General features: G+C 31.0%; 1 long non-coding RNA gene across 1 annotated transcript; it reads right to left on the bottom strand.

Moving 5' to 3' along the window:
- Positions 1-1,226: 1,226 nt before the first annotated feature.
- LOC134686023 (uncharacterized) lies at positions 1,227-5,304 on the bottom strand. Its single transcript, XR_010101503.1, has 3 exons — positions 5,228-5,304; positions 3,477-3,726; positions 1,227-1,671 (listed from the first exon to the last, which is right to left on the bottom strand). It is a non-coding gene; the product is annotated as an uncharacterized LOC134686023 (long non-coding RNA).
- Between the last annotated feature and the right edge of the window lie 7,520 nt (positions 5,305-12,824).

The raw sequence follows: 12,824 nt of genomic DNA, 5'->3' as shown, positions 1-12,824 counted from the left end.
CATTAACCGAGTTGTCCAATTTTAAGATACCCTATTATATTAATCTGAAAGTATAAAAATTGTAAACTAAGTTTACAATTGTGTTCCAATAAATATGAACAATATATATGACTAAAATATTTGTGTAACAGAGCTCTATTCTGTCATTAACTTGCATACCAAAATGTGGCTTAAATGTGGCTTTCAAGCCACACTGAATTCTATATATTTGAAAAACCTAAAGTAACTTTACTTTAATTGAAACATTTTAAACAAGGCTAAAAGAATATATAAAGTTACAAGTACATTTTGTACCTGAAGTGGTGACTTTCGTCTTCCACCTTCCTGAGTGTATAATATGGACCAGTGACTATCTCGAAAAGTGCTTATATTAGTGTACATGTATATATGGTTAATTTTGATGCGCTTTGAGTTCATGCACAACTCATGCCATTTGAATATATATAAATAAAATTTAAATACGTAAAACCAAACATAATGTACAAAGCAATAAATTGTTTCAAAATATGCAGCGCAAAACTATTTGTCATCAATCGTCAAGAAACATGAATATGATATGAATGTGAAACATATAACACTGATAACACAAATAAAACAATATGTTCAATAATGAAACAAAATTGATACATGTATCCGGTGACACACACCCCTACCTGCAAAAAGTTCCGTCTCAAAACCAATATATCAAACCTATGACACTTTTGAAATTTGGGCAACCTAGATGTGCATGTGGTTAATGCCTCTATACCATATATAAAGCAATGACCAAAATTCAGGATACTTAATAGGATTCAAACAAATAACAACAACAAAAAATATTAAAAAGTCAAATGAAATAAAAAAAAAAATTCCCTCATTACTATGAATTGTTGTTGACAAACGATCAATCCAAATTCTTGCAAATCAAATGCAGGATGTACCTTATCCACTAATCAGTTGCACAAATATCTAAATTTCCCACTCTTACATATATATCATTTAAATAATAATAAAGAGTTAGGTCCGATCCATATTTGAATACTTTTTCAAAATATGCATATGGTCTGAATGTACACTTACAGTCTGCCAGATTATAAGACGTTGGTCAAGTTTATTCGATACATATACATGTATATCATTAAAAGTATAAACATCACAGTTCAACATAACCGAAATCTTAAATTATTATAAAAAGTTCAATTGTAATTGAAACAAAAAAATAATGTTATTTAAAAGTTAATCTCCTGTACAGTATATCACGGAAGAAAATGGACATAAATTATATAAAAATCTGTTCCAAAAAAACTAAAAACTATAATAAAATAGTGTTAAAAAGTAGGCAAAGAATGAAAAAGTTTTTGTAGATAGTCGTCTCATTGGCAATCATACCACATCTTCTTTTTTATATTTGTTATTGTGAGAAGAGTAACTCTGGATGTAGGGTTGCTGATATTATTATTAAGGATGCAATTTTATACAAACTATTATTTGGCATATTGTTAGGTTATGAGTGCAATAGAACTTTTGACATACAAAATTGAAAATGTAATTTGTAAAACAAAAGGAATTTCATTGCATGCTGCTGCAAAACAAGCATGGGTGCAAATGCAAAGGAACAGGCATGAACAAAACATGTAAATGTAAGAAATATGATTTTCCTTCCGTCAGCAAGTGTCACCAGGGACGAGAATGCTAAAATAAGATTGAAACAGACAATTAAATACAGAATTATTCAATTTCAATTGATGTAATGTTTTCCACTTTATTCCTTTAACTGTCTTATATTAATAAGAAATACTCAATAAAAGTATTTTGATGAATATGTGTCTAAAATAAACCCATATGTTCCAAATACATGTACGGTCAAGCTCGTACTAGATCATATGAGTATACTCGTACTGGACCGTACACGTACAATCCAAATACTTATATGGTCTGGAATATATAAGCATAGGTACTTTCTCCTTGTAATTAATGATGTATGAAAAAAAGTAAAAACACAAAAATACTGAACTCCGAGGAAAATTCAAAAAGGAAAATCAAAAATCAAAAGTCCAAACACATCAAACAAATGGATAACAACTGTCATATTCCTGACTTGGTACAGGCATTTTCTAATGTAGAAAATGGTGGATTGAACCTGGTTCTATAGCTAGCTAAACCTCTCACTTGTATGACAATCGCATTAAATTCCATTACATTGTCAACAATGCATGAACAAAACAAACATACTCAAAGAGTAAAATATCAAAAATAGGGGTACAACAGTCAATATTGTGTTATCATCTTAATATCACTATAGTAAAAAACAACAAATGTAACGAAGAAGCACAAAAAGGCATACATCAAATTTAACATACTCATATTGCTTTTCTTATACGACTTAATTTATCTATGTAAAGTCTACCCGTGAAGGATAGAAGGTTTTCAGTTCTGGTGTAAAATTGTGCGCTTGAAATTCACACAGGTAATCATAAAAATAATTTTGTGGTTCAATTGAGGGCATACATAAATGCAGAGTCACGTAAAGTAGATATAACAAAAAACATACTTAACAGTAGAAGTAATAATAATAGATAAAATAATTCTGTGGTTCAAAGTATGACGGGATACATAAGTACAGTTTCACGTCAAATGTATGAAAGTATAACAGTAATTATTTTTCAGATCATTTCATTGGATGGACCTATTCTTCAATGTAGTAAATCCCCATGTATGATTGGAAATTTTGTAATGTATGGCCATGTAACATTGTGTAATTACAAATGACTTAAAAAAAAATAATTACATGTATAGGAACATTCTTTAGATATCATAATATTGGAAAGTATTATATATATATATACCATGTATACATGGGCTTTACTCATTGTTGAAGGCGGTACTGTGACCTTAGTCCTATAGTCATAATTTGTTAATTTCTGTGTAATTTTGGTCTCTTGTGGAGAGTTGTCTCATTGGCAATCATACCACATCTTCTTTTTTATATAACATACCATGATCCTATTGAAGACTAAAACAGACCAGCTGCAATATAACATTTTTATTCCATTTCCATACTTCAGGACTATGACGATCCAGCAACTTTCAGCAGCAGTATATGATGTAAATTAACTCATTCAAAATAATTAATTACAATTGCAAACTGTTTATTAAGAAGCAGTTTGACAACTGAATAACCATCTTGAGAATGATTTATGGTCAAGTTTATTTTCCATGTTTTCAGCACATCAATTCACATCTAATAATAATTTATGACAGAATTCTGTAAAACAAAAAAAGACAGAAAATTTAATTCATTCAATCATTAATGAAATTGACAGTTGATATTGTGATACATAATTTTTGGTATATATATATCAAAAATGTATTTGAGAACAAACTTAAGATATAAATGAAATAAATAGACAATAAACTAAAAGTCTATCCAGATACTTTTTTTGTCTTTTATCATCATGATCATAAATTTAAAGTATTATATCATACATTATACATACAATACATGTACCATAGGCTAAGATCTGTATGTTGAAACTCTAGAGCTGGTTCACAACCTATATCTGTAGTGCCATTCTCAGATTCATCTTCAGATGCTTGTAGTGGCTTTTTCTGTGTCACTGTCTGTGTGTTTTAAGAGTTCCCTCCACCGTGTTATTTGTTTGGCCCAGTCACAAATTGAAAGAAACATTGTCAGAATCTAGGGTTTTTCAGACTGGAGTCCAAACTACTGTTTGATCAGACACTAACCTGAAATTAAAGAGTTTTATAATTGGTCTTCATTAATCCCATATAATTGTGTTACATTTTTATATGTAAATGTCCAAAAATAATTTGTTGAAAAGCTGATAATCATCCCAAAATTTGTAATTTATATTGTTGACTATGTACATGTATGACAGGCAAAAATTTCCATAACAAGTTGTACAATAAGCTGTTTATGGGAACATGACAACTCAACCTTTTCCAAAATAAATAAAATTTGTAAGTTTACATTATATGTGCAATAACAAGCCATTAATGGCGCACTGACACAACAGTGTTTATCATTCCCCTTTCTTAACTTCTCTGCATCCACCTTTGTTAAATTTACCAACCTTAGTCTTGATTTGAGTTTTCAGAATGGAGTGTATATATAGTTACTATATAGTTACAATGTACACATATGAATTGAGAGAGATTTTAACTTCTATGTAATTTTAGCTCTTGTGGAGAGTTGTCTCATTGGCAATCATTTTTATAGCGAATCACTGAGCATGTCTGGAGCCCCCTCCCCATAGGTAAGTCAGCAGGACCTGCACACAAACCTGAATTTAGTTACTAAGCTATTTTTATTTGTTCTACTTGTATTTTTTATCTATCTGATGAGTTAAGCCTTTTTCAACTGATTTATATAGATTGATCTTATGTTGTACTGTCACATGACTGTTATACCACTGTCCCAGGTTAAGGAGAGGGTTGGGATCCAGCTAACATGTTTAACCCCGCCACATAATTTGTGTATGTGCCTGTGTACTGTGTTCTAGATATTCCGGTAAGTCATTTATAAAGATAAAAAACAGTATTGGGCCCAATACTGTTCCTTGTGGTTCACCAAATGTTACTGGTACACAGGTGAAGAAAATGCCATTAATGACTACTGTTTGTATTCTGTCCTGTAAAAATGCCTGAATCCAATTAAGTGTGTTATTTTCAATACCATAGAATTTGAGTTTGTAAAGGAGGTGACGATGTGAAACTTTGTCGAACGCTTTAGCGAAGTCCATTATGATTAAGTCAATTTGTGTGTTACTATTATTTGATTTTGATCGTGCTAGTTCGTGAATGAAGTCTATTAATTGTGTTTCACATGACCTTGATTTTCTGAAGCCAGACTGAAGATCATATAATATGTGATGTTTTTCAAGGTGAGACATGATGTTACTCGTAATAATTAGTGGCAGATCTAGAATTTTTCATTAGTGGTGGCCCACTGACTGACCTAAGAGGGGGCCCGCTCCAGTGATCCCTATATATGCAACCAAATTTTTTCCCCAAAAGGGGGGGGCCCGGCCCCCTGCCCCCCTCTGATAAATATATGTTCCATTAGCTTGCAACATATGCAGGTTAAAGATATTGGCCTGTAGTTTACGGGTTTGTATTTTTCCCCCTTTTTGAAAGCTGGGGCTACATTATCATGTTGGCATGTAATTTAGTAATACCTGCTTCAGTGATTGTTATTTTTGGCATTTTAATGGGTGGGGGCTTGTACCTTTGTCTGGGATGCTCCATGAGCTTGCAACGTATGCAGGTTAAAGATATTGGCCTGTAGTTTACAGGTTTGTATTTTTCCACCATTTTGAAGTCTGGGGCTATATTAGCATGTTTCCACTCCTGAAAATTATAGGTGTATCTCCAGTTTCAAGTGACTTTTAAAATGTTAAATTAAGTAAGAAAATTTACTTAAAAACTCTTTCCGTTGCCCGTAGGAAGCATGACTATACAATCTCTGTGCTTCAAAATACATGCAAACTAAGTCTTTGACTTTGCTCACAATTTAGCCCTTAAACTTTGTGATGAGGCAAAATATCTGTTAATTCGTTTTCCAAATCCTCTTTCATCCTTCTTCGCCATCTTCAAACATTCTTTTGAAGCCCTTTCATTAGGACGATTTTGATTGGTCAATATAAATACTTTCTAGGGTCAAAAAAAGGTTACAAAAGCGAAACCTCTATTGATAGTTGTTAGATCTCATATGCAGTATTAACGTAATTTCAATTAGATTGCTTCAAAACCAGTCAATTAATTTTCAGATTTATGACTTTAACAGGTCGGTATACACAATCTTTTTGTTTCCAATATTATATAATGAACAGAAATGTAGTTTTGTCGCGTACAATGGTTTCTTTCAAAATTGTATAACTTTAATTCTTATATTTAGAAATAGCTTAATGATAAGGTAATTTAATCGTACAAGCTACGACCTTTAAAAACTCGGCAACCTTGTTTCTCCAGGTTGGTGAACGGGCAGGTAAAAGCTGCGAGAATACACAGTTTATATGTTTTCATTTATAAATCAACATTAACAAAAATTGACATAGCACAAATAGAATTAAAAATATAGTTTCGATGTCCTTCCTTCTTTTGGGGTGCATCAATCTCAATATTTTACTTATAATTTTCTATTAATTTATCTTTTTCCGTGGTTTATTTTCAAAACAGAAGTCATTATTATTGAAACTGCCCAGAAATATCACCAAGATTAAATAGTCGTTTACCCGCCTTTTCTATTTTTATTTAATGAACTTGTTGTAATTTAAGATTCCACATCAAAGGTTTGTAACTGTTATTGTAACAGTTCGGTCATCTGGTCAGTGCTATAATTACATATCTGGTTAACTTCATACTGATACAGATCAATAATTAAGTCACTGTATCAATTATTAATTACATAAGGGGCATTAGGAACCCCTCTGATCTGACAAATTCTATCCTCGTTTAAACCTTTGATGATGTTCCTTATTACTGCAAAATTAATTGGATTGCGCCACCGTTCTGATCCGAATAGTAAATGTTATACAAAGAAATCATATTCTCTCATATTTCCAAACAATTATTAATAAATTATTTGTGACATTTTGTCTTCATTTTGTCCTATCATTTTCCCCCTTTCTATTCTGTGACTTTCGGTCCTTTTACCAATTCAGATATGACGAAGTTTTACTGATAAAACTTTTAAAAAATATTCTGTCTCCAATTTTATGAAGAAGAAACAATTCTGAATCTAGATTTTCCCTTTACAATTTATTGTTTAATTTTGTAAAAACATCATGTGGTTGATAGTGTCGAAAAAAGGAGAGAGAAAATCTGACTCATTTGAAATTTCATGGTTGCTCCAGCTACATGTCTCTGGTTATATATGTCTCTGGTTATATATGTCTCTGGTTATATATGTCTCTGGTTGCTCCCTTAGTAGCTAATGTGAAATTTAGTTGCGATCTGTTCCTCTTTTTATTAATAAATTTAAATAATCTAATCAATTAAAACATAAATAAAGCTGCAATTTTGGCAAGGTTTTCAATAGATATTTATTTAATTCCACAGTGTGAGGTAGTATCCATTTACGATGTCCGTCCCAGTTTTCAATAGCCATTTATTAAAATCCACAGTGCGTTTGAGATATTATTCATGAATATTTAAGATGTCCGTCCCAGTTTTCAATATAAACACGGTTCTATTGAAGCCGCATTACAAGTTGGAGTAACAGACGTTTATTACTCCATAAATACAATCAAAATATGAGGAGTTATAACGGGATGAAAACAAACAGTGGAATAAATTGTATAATCCATCTGGTTCAGTCTATATTTATACAATTGTATTTCCGGCGAATTACACAGAATCGAAAGAAATTAACACACTTGGTCTTTGATCTCCACCGTCCGATACAAAACTGACCAGCTTGTCTCAGAATCTAAATATAAACATTTCTATTAATTCTTCATTTCTTGTTGACATTAACGAAATGTTAATAATTTCCTTGAAACTATTATTAGTTACAACTTGTATTTTACCGAAAATTCTACTGTAACACAGCTTGACTATCTCAGGCTTTTGTAATATATTTCATTTCAAAAAAATGTTTATTCAAATCGAATTTCAACTGGATATCAGCCTGTATATATTTCAATAAACAGATATAATATACTTATCTTGTAAATACTAAAATTCGGACAGGATTAGTAGCAAGTTACAGAAAGATTTATAAAGTCATCTCTGGAAAATGCAAAGAAAACTTTAACTATTTTTTCTTATACTTTCTTTGGTGACCGGTCAAAGACGCTGGTGACTGAACTTGAAGAGAGAAAGAAATAACAGCGAAAGCTTCAAAAATCACCCAAGGAAAAAGAGTATCAGATTAAAATGTCGATCTTAATTCAATTTAAAAAGTGTGTTCTTTTGAATGAAAATGCTGTTCCGAGGCTGTTCCAATGAAGAAATATGTTTTGTTGTTTGCAACCAAGGATTTGTATAGTGTATAGCGTCAGTATACAAATCATAGGTTCGTCATATTTTGTACAGCCAAATAAATGTAAACTTGCTGTAATTATTACTCTTATTTGCAGTGTAACATCTTGTATATGTATGGAAGGTTTTTTACGACCTTGTAACATCTTGTATGATTTTTCTGACTCTTTATATAACATTTTTAAATGCAGAAGATTTTATTACATCGCTGAAAGATGCCATCTGTTATCCATTGTCGTAAAATCAAATAAATCATGTTATGCAAAAACCATCTAAATGGGTTTACGGTAACAAATTTTTTTTCCTTCACCTCGGGACGTCTAGCGGTACGTATTGTTACCATGTTATTAATATCCATAACAGTACAATTAGCACCGAGAGGAGGTAATCTGGGGACATGTGGGATGTTTTATTAATTTCGGAGTCAAACATGGAAACAATGGGGGTATTACATTAATTACGGAAATAAATTACGGAAGATCTATGAGACGGGTCCGACTCTTTTACAGAAGAATCTTTTTTATACATGATAATTGAATAATAAACGGCTTCATTTCAATAAATATTTAAATAATTATCGTTACGTTGGAATCTAATTATTTTGGGCAGAATCAATTTGCGCCAATTGCAGTTTTGAAAAGGTATTAATTGCGCCACTCTCTTTAATTTTGATGGTATTAATTGCGCCAATAAATGAAATGAAATAGCGCCACATTTACCTGTAAATATGTTTTACCTGTAGCATACATGTACATGTTTTACCTATATCATACATAACCTTTCCGCACAAGATTTACATTGCAATTGAACACTCATCAAATTTAAGAAAACTGACAAAAATATTTTTTCACGAGTCAGAATATCTGATATACCATTTAAAAAATAGAGTCTGATAGAGGAAAACCGGTCATCATTGTTGAAGAAAACAAAGTCCGTCGTTCATTTGTACAGAAAACTGGAGAAATAAGATGGAGATGTACAGTTAAGTCGTGTTGTGCTAGGTTATTCACAGATGAATCGTGTACAAATATTTTGAATGGAGAATGAATGAAACAAATATCCAGAAATTTGAACGTCAAATTTGAGAACTTCGTGCAAAATAAAAGCAACCGATATGTTGTTCTAAAATAATAAATTAAAGAAGACAATTTAGAAAAGAAAGTTTCATCTAAATTTCGAAAATAAAATGCACAAAACAGTAAAAAACATATTTCCAGACGTCGTTATCAGGTCATGTAGATTTCGTCTTGGTCAGACTTGGTGGAGGGAAATTGCCGGTCCCAAGCCCGGATAAATATATATATCTTTATTTCTCAACAAACCAAATTACAATGGTATAGAGATACACACAATAATTACATAGTGTATATGTACAGACATACAAAAATTATACGAAAGGAAGAGGAGGTACATATCATATATTACGATATACATATTAAACTAAATGATATCAAGTACATGAATTACCCCGGAGAGCCTAAATGAATATTTACAATTCTTATATATTTGCACAAGTTATTAAGATCAGAAAGATTTTTACTATTCATCAGTTCATTAAATTTCAATGCATTTGGTTGATTTCTATATTTTTTTCTCAAAAACTGTTTACGATCATCATTGAATACAGAACACATAAAAATATAATGAAATTCATCTCCGATGTCACCAGAATTACAAAGTAAGCATTTTCTATTTTCTCTTGCAACGTTTTGCCATCTACCAGTCTCAATAGGAAATCTATGACTTCCTGTTCTCAATCTACATAATGTAATAATATTTCTATCATCTAAATGTTTAAAATAATATTCAAATTGACAGTTTTCTTTATACATACGGTAGTTTATAGCTTTTGGCGATTCTTGCACGTTAGTGTGCCATTTCTGTTTAAATTGATCAACAAGATTTTGTTTAACAATAGTATAAAGCCATGTATCGTTTACAAAATATTGGGTATCCCACACAAATGATAAACCAGATTCATCAAGAATGGATTTAACATGTTTCAACCATGTAATATCATTTTTATATTTATACAATGAGTACTTGTATAGTATTGCAGGAAGTTTTTCTTGTTTTCCAGACAACAATTTAGTCCAGTAGTTAATTATACGGAGTTTTATATCAATCTCCAAAGGATATCTGCCCAAAATAAAGGAAGAGGGAAGTCAATCTATATATAGTTGTTGTATATCAATAAAAATAATAAAACTGGCGCAATTAGATGATTATTTTATTGGCGCAAATGATACCTATAGTTTTGAAAATTAGGTGGCGCAAAAGAAGTATTGGCGCAATTAAGTTGTGGCGCAAATGAGTTACTTTTTGGCGCAAAAAGATATCGCCCATTATTTTCAACTATTACTAGGAATAATTTATTAATTAGATTGTTTAATTGTATTGATGTTCATGTTCATATTTTACTCCGAATGTATTTAAATCCAAGACAATGAATATACATTCACTGTTACCGTTGATATATTTATTACATTTGTAAATAAGTTCACCATAATACGTAAGTGATAGGTGCACATATGCAAGGCCAAATTTTTAAATAGACTTTCAGAAACTTCAACCGTTTAATATACTTAAATTGTAATATTCAAGAAATCTGTACTGTTAATGATAGATTTGGTCTTTAAAATTATTTTTTTTATTTTTAATAATAAGTAGTATTTTCTTTTTGATTATTTTATTAATAAGTTTTTAGTTTTCATTATTATTTTTACGTGGAGAAATAGATAAAAAAAAAAAAAAAAAGGGACCAAAATAAATTCATGGAAATCATTAAATTCATTGGTTCAGCCTTTCAAAGTAGTTTTAGCTGGCGACGTTATATGTCCTTACAATGGGATGTACAGCGTGAGTGTTCAGTAGATAGAGACCAAACCCATTTGTATGTGACAACGCGTCACAGTTTGACGAAAAGTTATGTCTCAATCCAATTTATCAGAGCGACCAGATCTGACTTCACACAAAATAAACAAATAATCAACAACGGAGAACACATATTCCTTATTTAGTACAATTCTGTAGATACACACACACCCACCCTCCCTTTTCTAAAGGCAGTGGCTATTCGTCCGGCTAGACCATCAGTGTTATAGAACAAGGAACAGTATATCTAACTATATATATAGGTTCATGTTTAGTTTAAACATATTTTATTGTCTAAATATACAATAGGATTGGATACAAGTTATAACAACTTAAGATAATCCTCTCCATATAAGTACAATATACAAAATTTCAAGATGACAGCAGTTATATATTTCAGTACATTATGAAAAATATATACAATTTTATATGTTTAAACAGTATAACAGTTGGATACGAGTTCATTTTAAGATACAGCAATATTAATCAAAGAATCTTTTTGTATGGCGTATATAACTATATATGTACATTTCTGAAAAGGATTGTGTTTTGTTCAACAGTAATTTCGTCTGTTCCAAATAAAATATGTTCTATGGATATATCAGCTAAGGGTTTAATGATTTGAAAGAGGTTCATGTATTGACCAAGAAAGTCCGTATTATTGACCATGAACATATCATATTGTTAATGTTCATTTTTTTCGTAAAATGTTTAGGATTTGATTTCTACAATAAAGCAAGATACTTCCTTTTTCAGTAACAGAATCATTTTACACCAAGTGAGAATGAGAGAAAAGGAGGTTATATCTGTTCTAATATAGATACCGTATGATATTTTGGATGTTTGTACTAAAAACGTTGCATAAGACACTGCTTATTAATATCAAACTCCGAATGTATCTAATTCCAAGAAGATGATTATATTCACAATTACCGCAGTTATATTATATTTGGAAATAAGTTCACCATAAAGCCTTCACAAATACGCAAGTAAAAGGTGCACATATGCAAGCCAAGCACAGATATATTTCTTCATTTTGTAGAATGCTTTCTTTACACAGTTCTAAACTTTGTAGTAAGAATGTGATTTCAGACACTCCTAATCTATTTCTCCAGAATTAGGTAACGAATCTCATCAACAATATCTAATGTCCTACCTATTTGTCCAATTATACAACAATTTGCCAGCGGCACCTAGCGGTAGTTATAAAATAGCGGTCTATTTGATGCCGGTAACAGTTTATTATTTATATATCATTTTACATAGACGCGACAAATTTGTTTGCGGTTCTAATTTAAAATCGATTTAAGACTCCTTAGGTTAAACAAGGGTGGTTATTACCAATAAATCAAGTATTCATTATCAAAGGGCGACAACTTATTATGCAATATAAATTAAAATAATGCTGGATTCATTCACGAACACAAATAATGATTTTTTATTGTAAATAATAAAAAGTTTGCTGGATAATAAACTTTGTTTGTAGAATTTTATTTTTAACGGATTTGTCAATTCCTTACTATCTAGATTCTACTTTCTTCAAGTACACAACTCACCGTAATGCCGCAAGTCTTCGATTCGTGTCGAAATAGGTCTCTGAAAATAGGCAGATAAAAAAGTATTTTTTCTTCCATGGTTAGAGTAATCAAACTGATTTGATACTGAATCTGATTTGACTGGACCAAATTCTCCCAATTTAAAATTTTCTTCATGCAATGAAGCTGATGGGTTTTTTTTTAAATGACACCGTACACCAGTTATTTGTTTTAGATTCATGCATACACTAATCTTTGGAAGGTTATGATACCTTTGTCTAACTGTTCACCTTTTTTAGGTCCATAAGATCTTCACTGTATTATTTCATTTAATCGATCGTTAAAAGTTAAAACCTTCACGAAAAACTTTATTAACGGCGTGACAAGACTTGTATCTAAATGCATGAATCAAGGCCGAGCTCGAAACAAATT

Source organism: Mytilus trossulus, chromosome 10 (genome assembly GCF_036588685.1).
Source record: "Mytilus trossulus isolate FHL-02 chromosome 10, PNRI_Mtr1.1.1.hap1, whole genome shotgun sequence".
NCBI classification, from domain to species: Eukaryota; Metazoa; Mollusca; class Bivalvia; order Mytilida; family Mytilidae; genus Mytilus; species Mytilus trossulus.
Note: the sequence above shows the minus strand (reverse complement) of the source record. Positions and strands in the feature narration are given on the sequence as shown.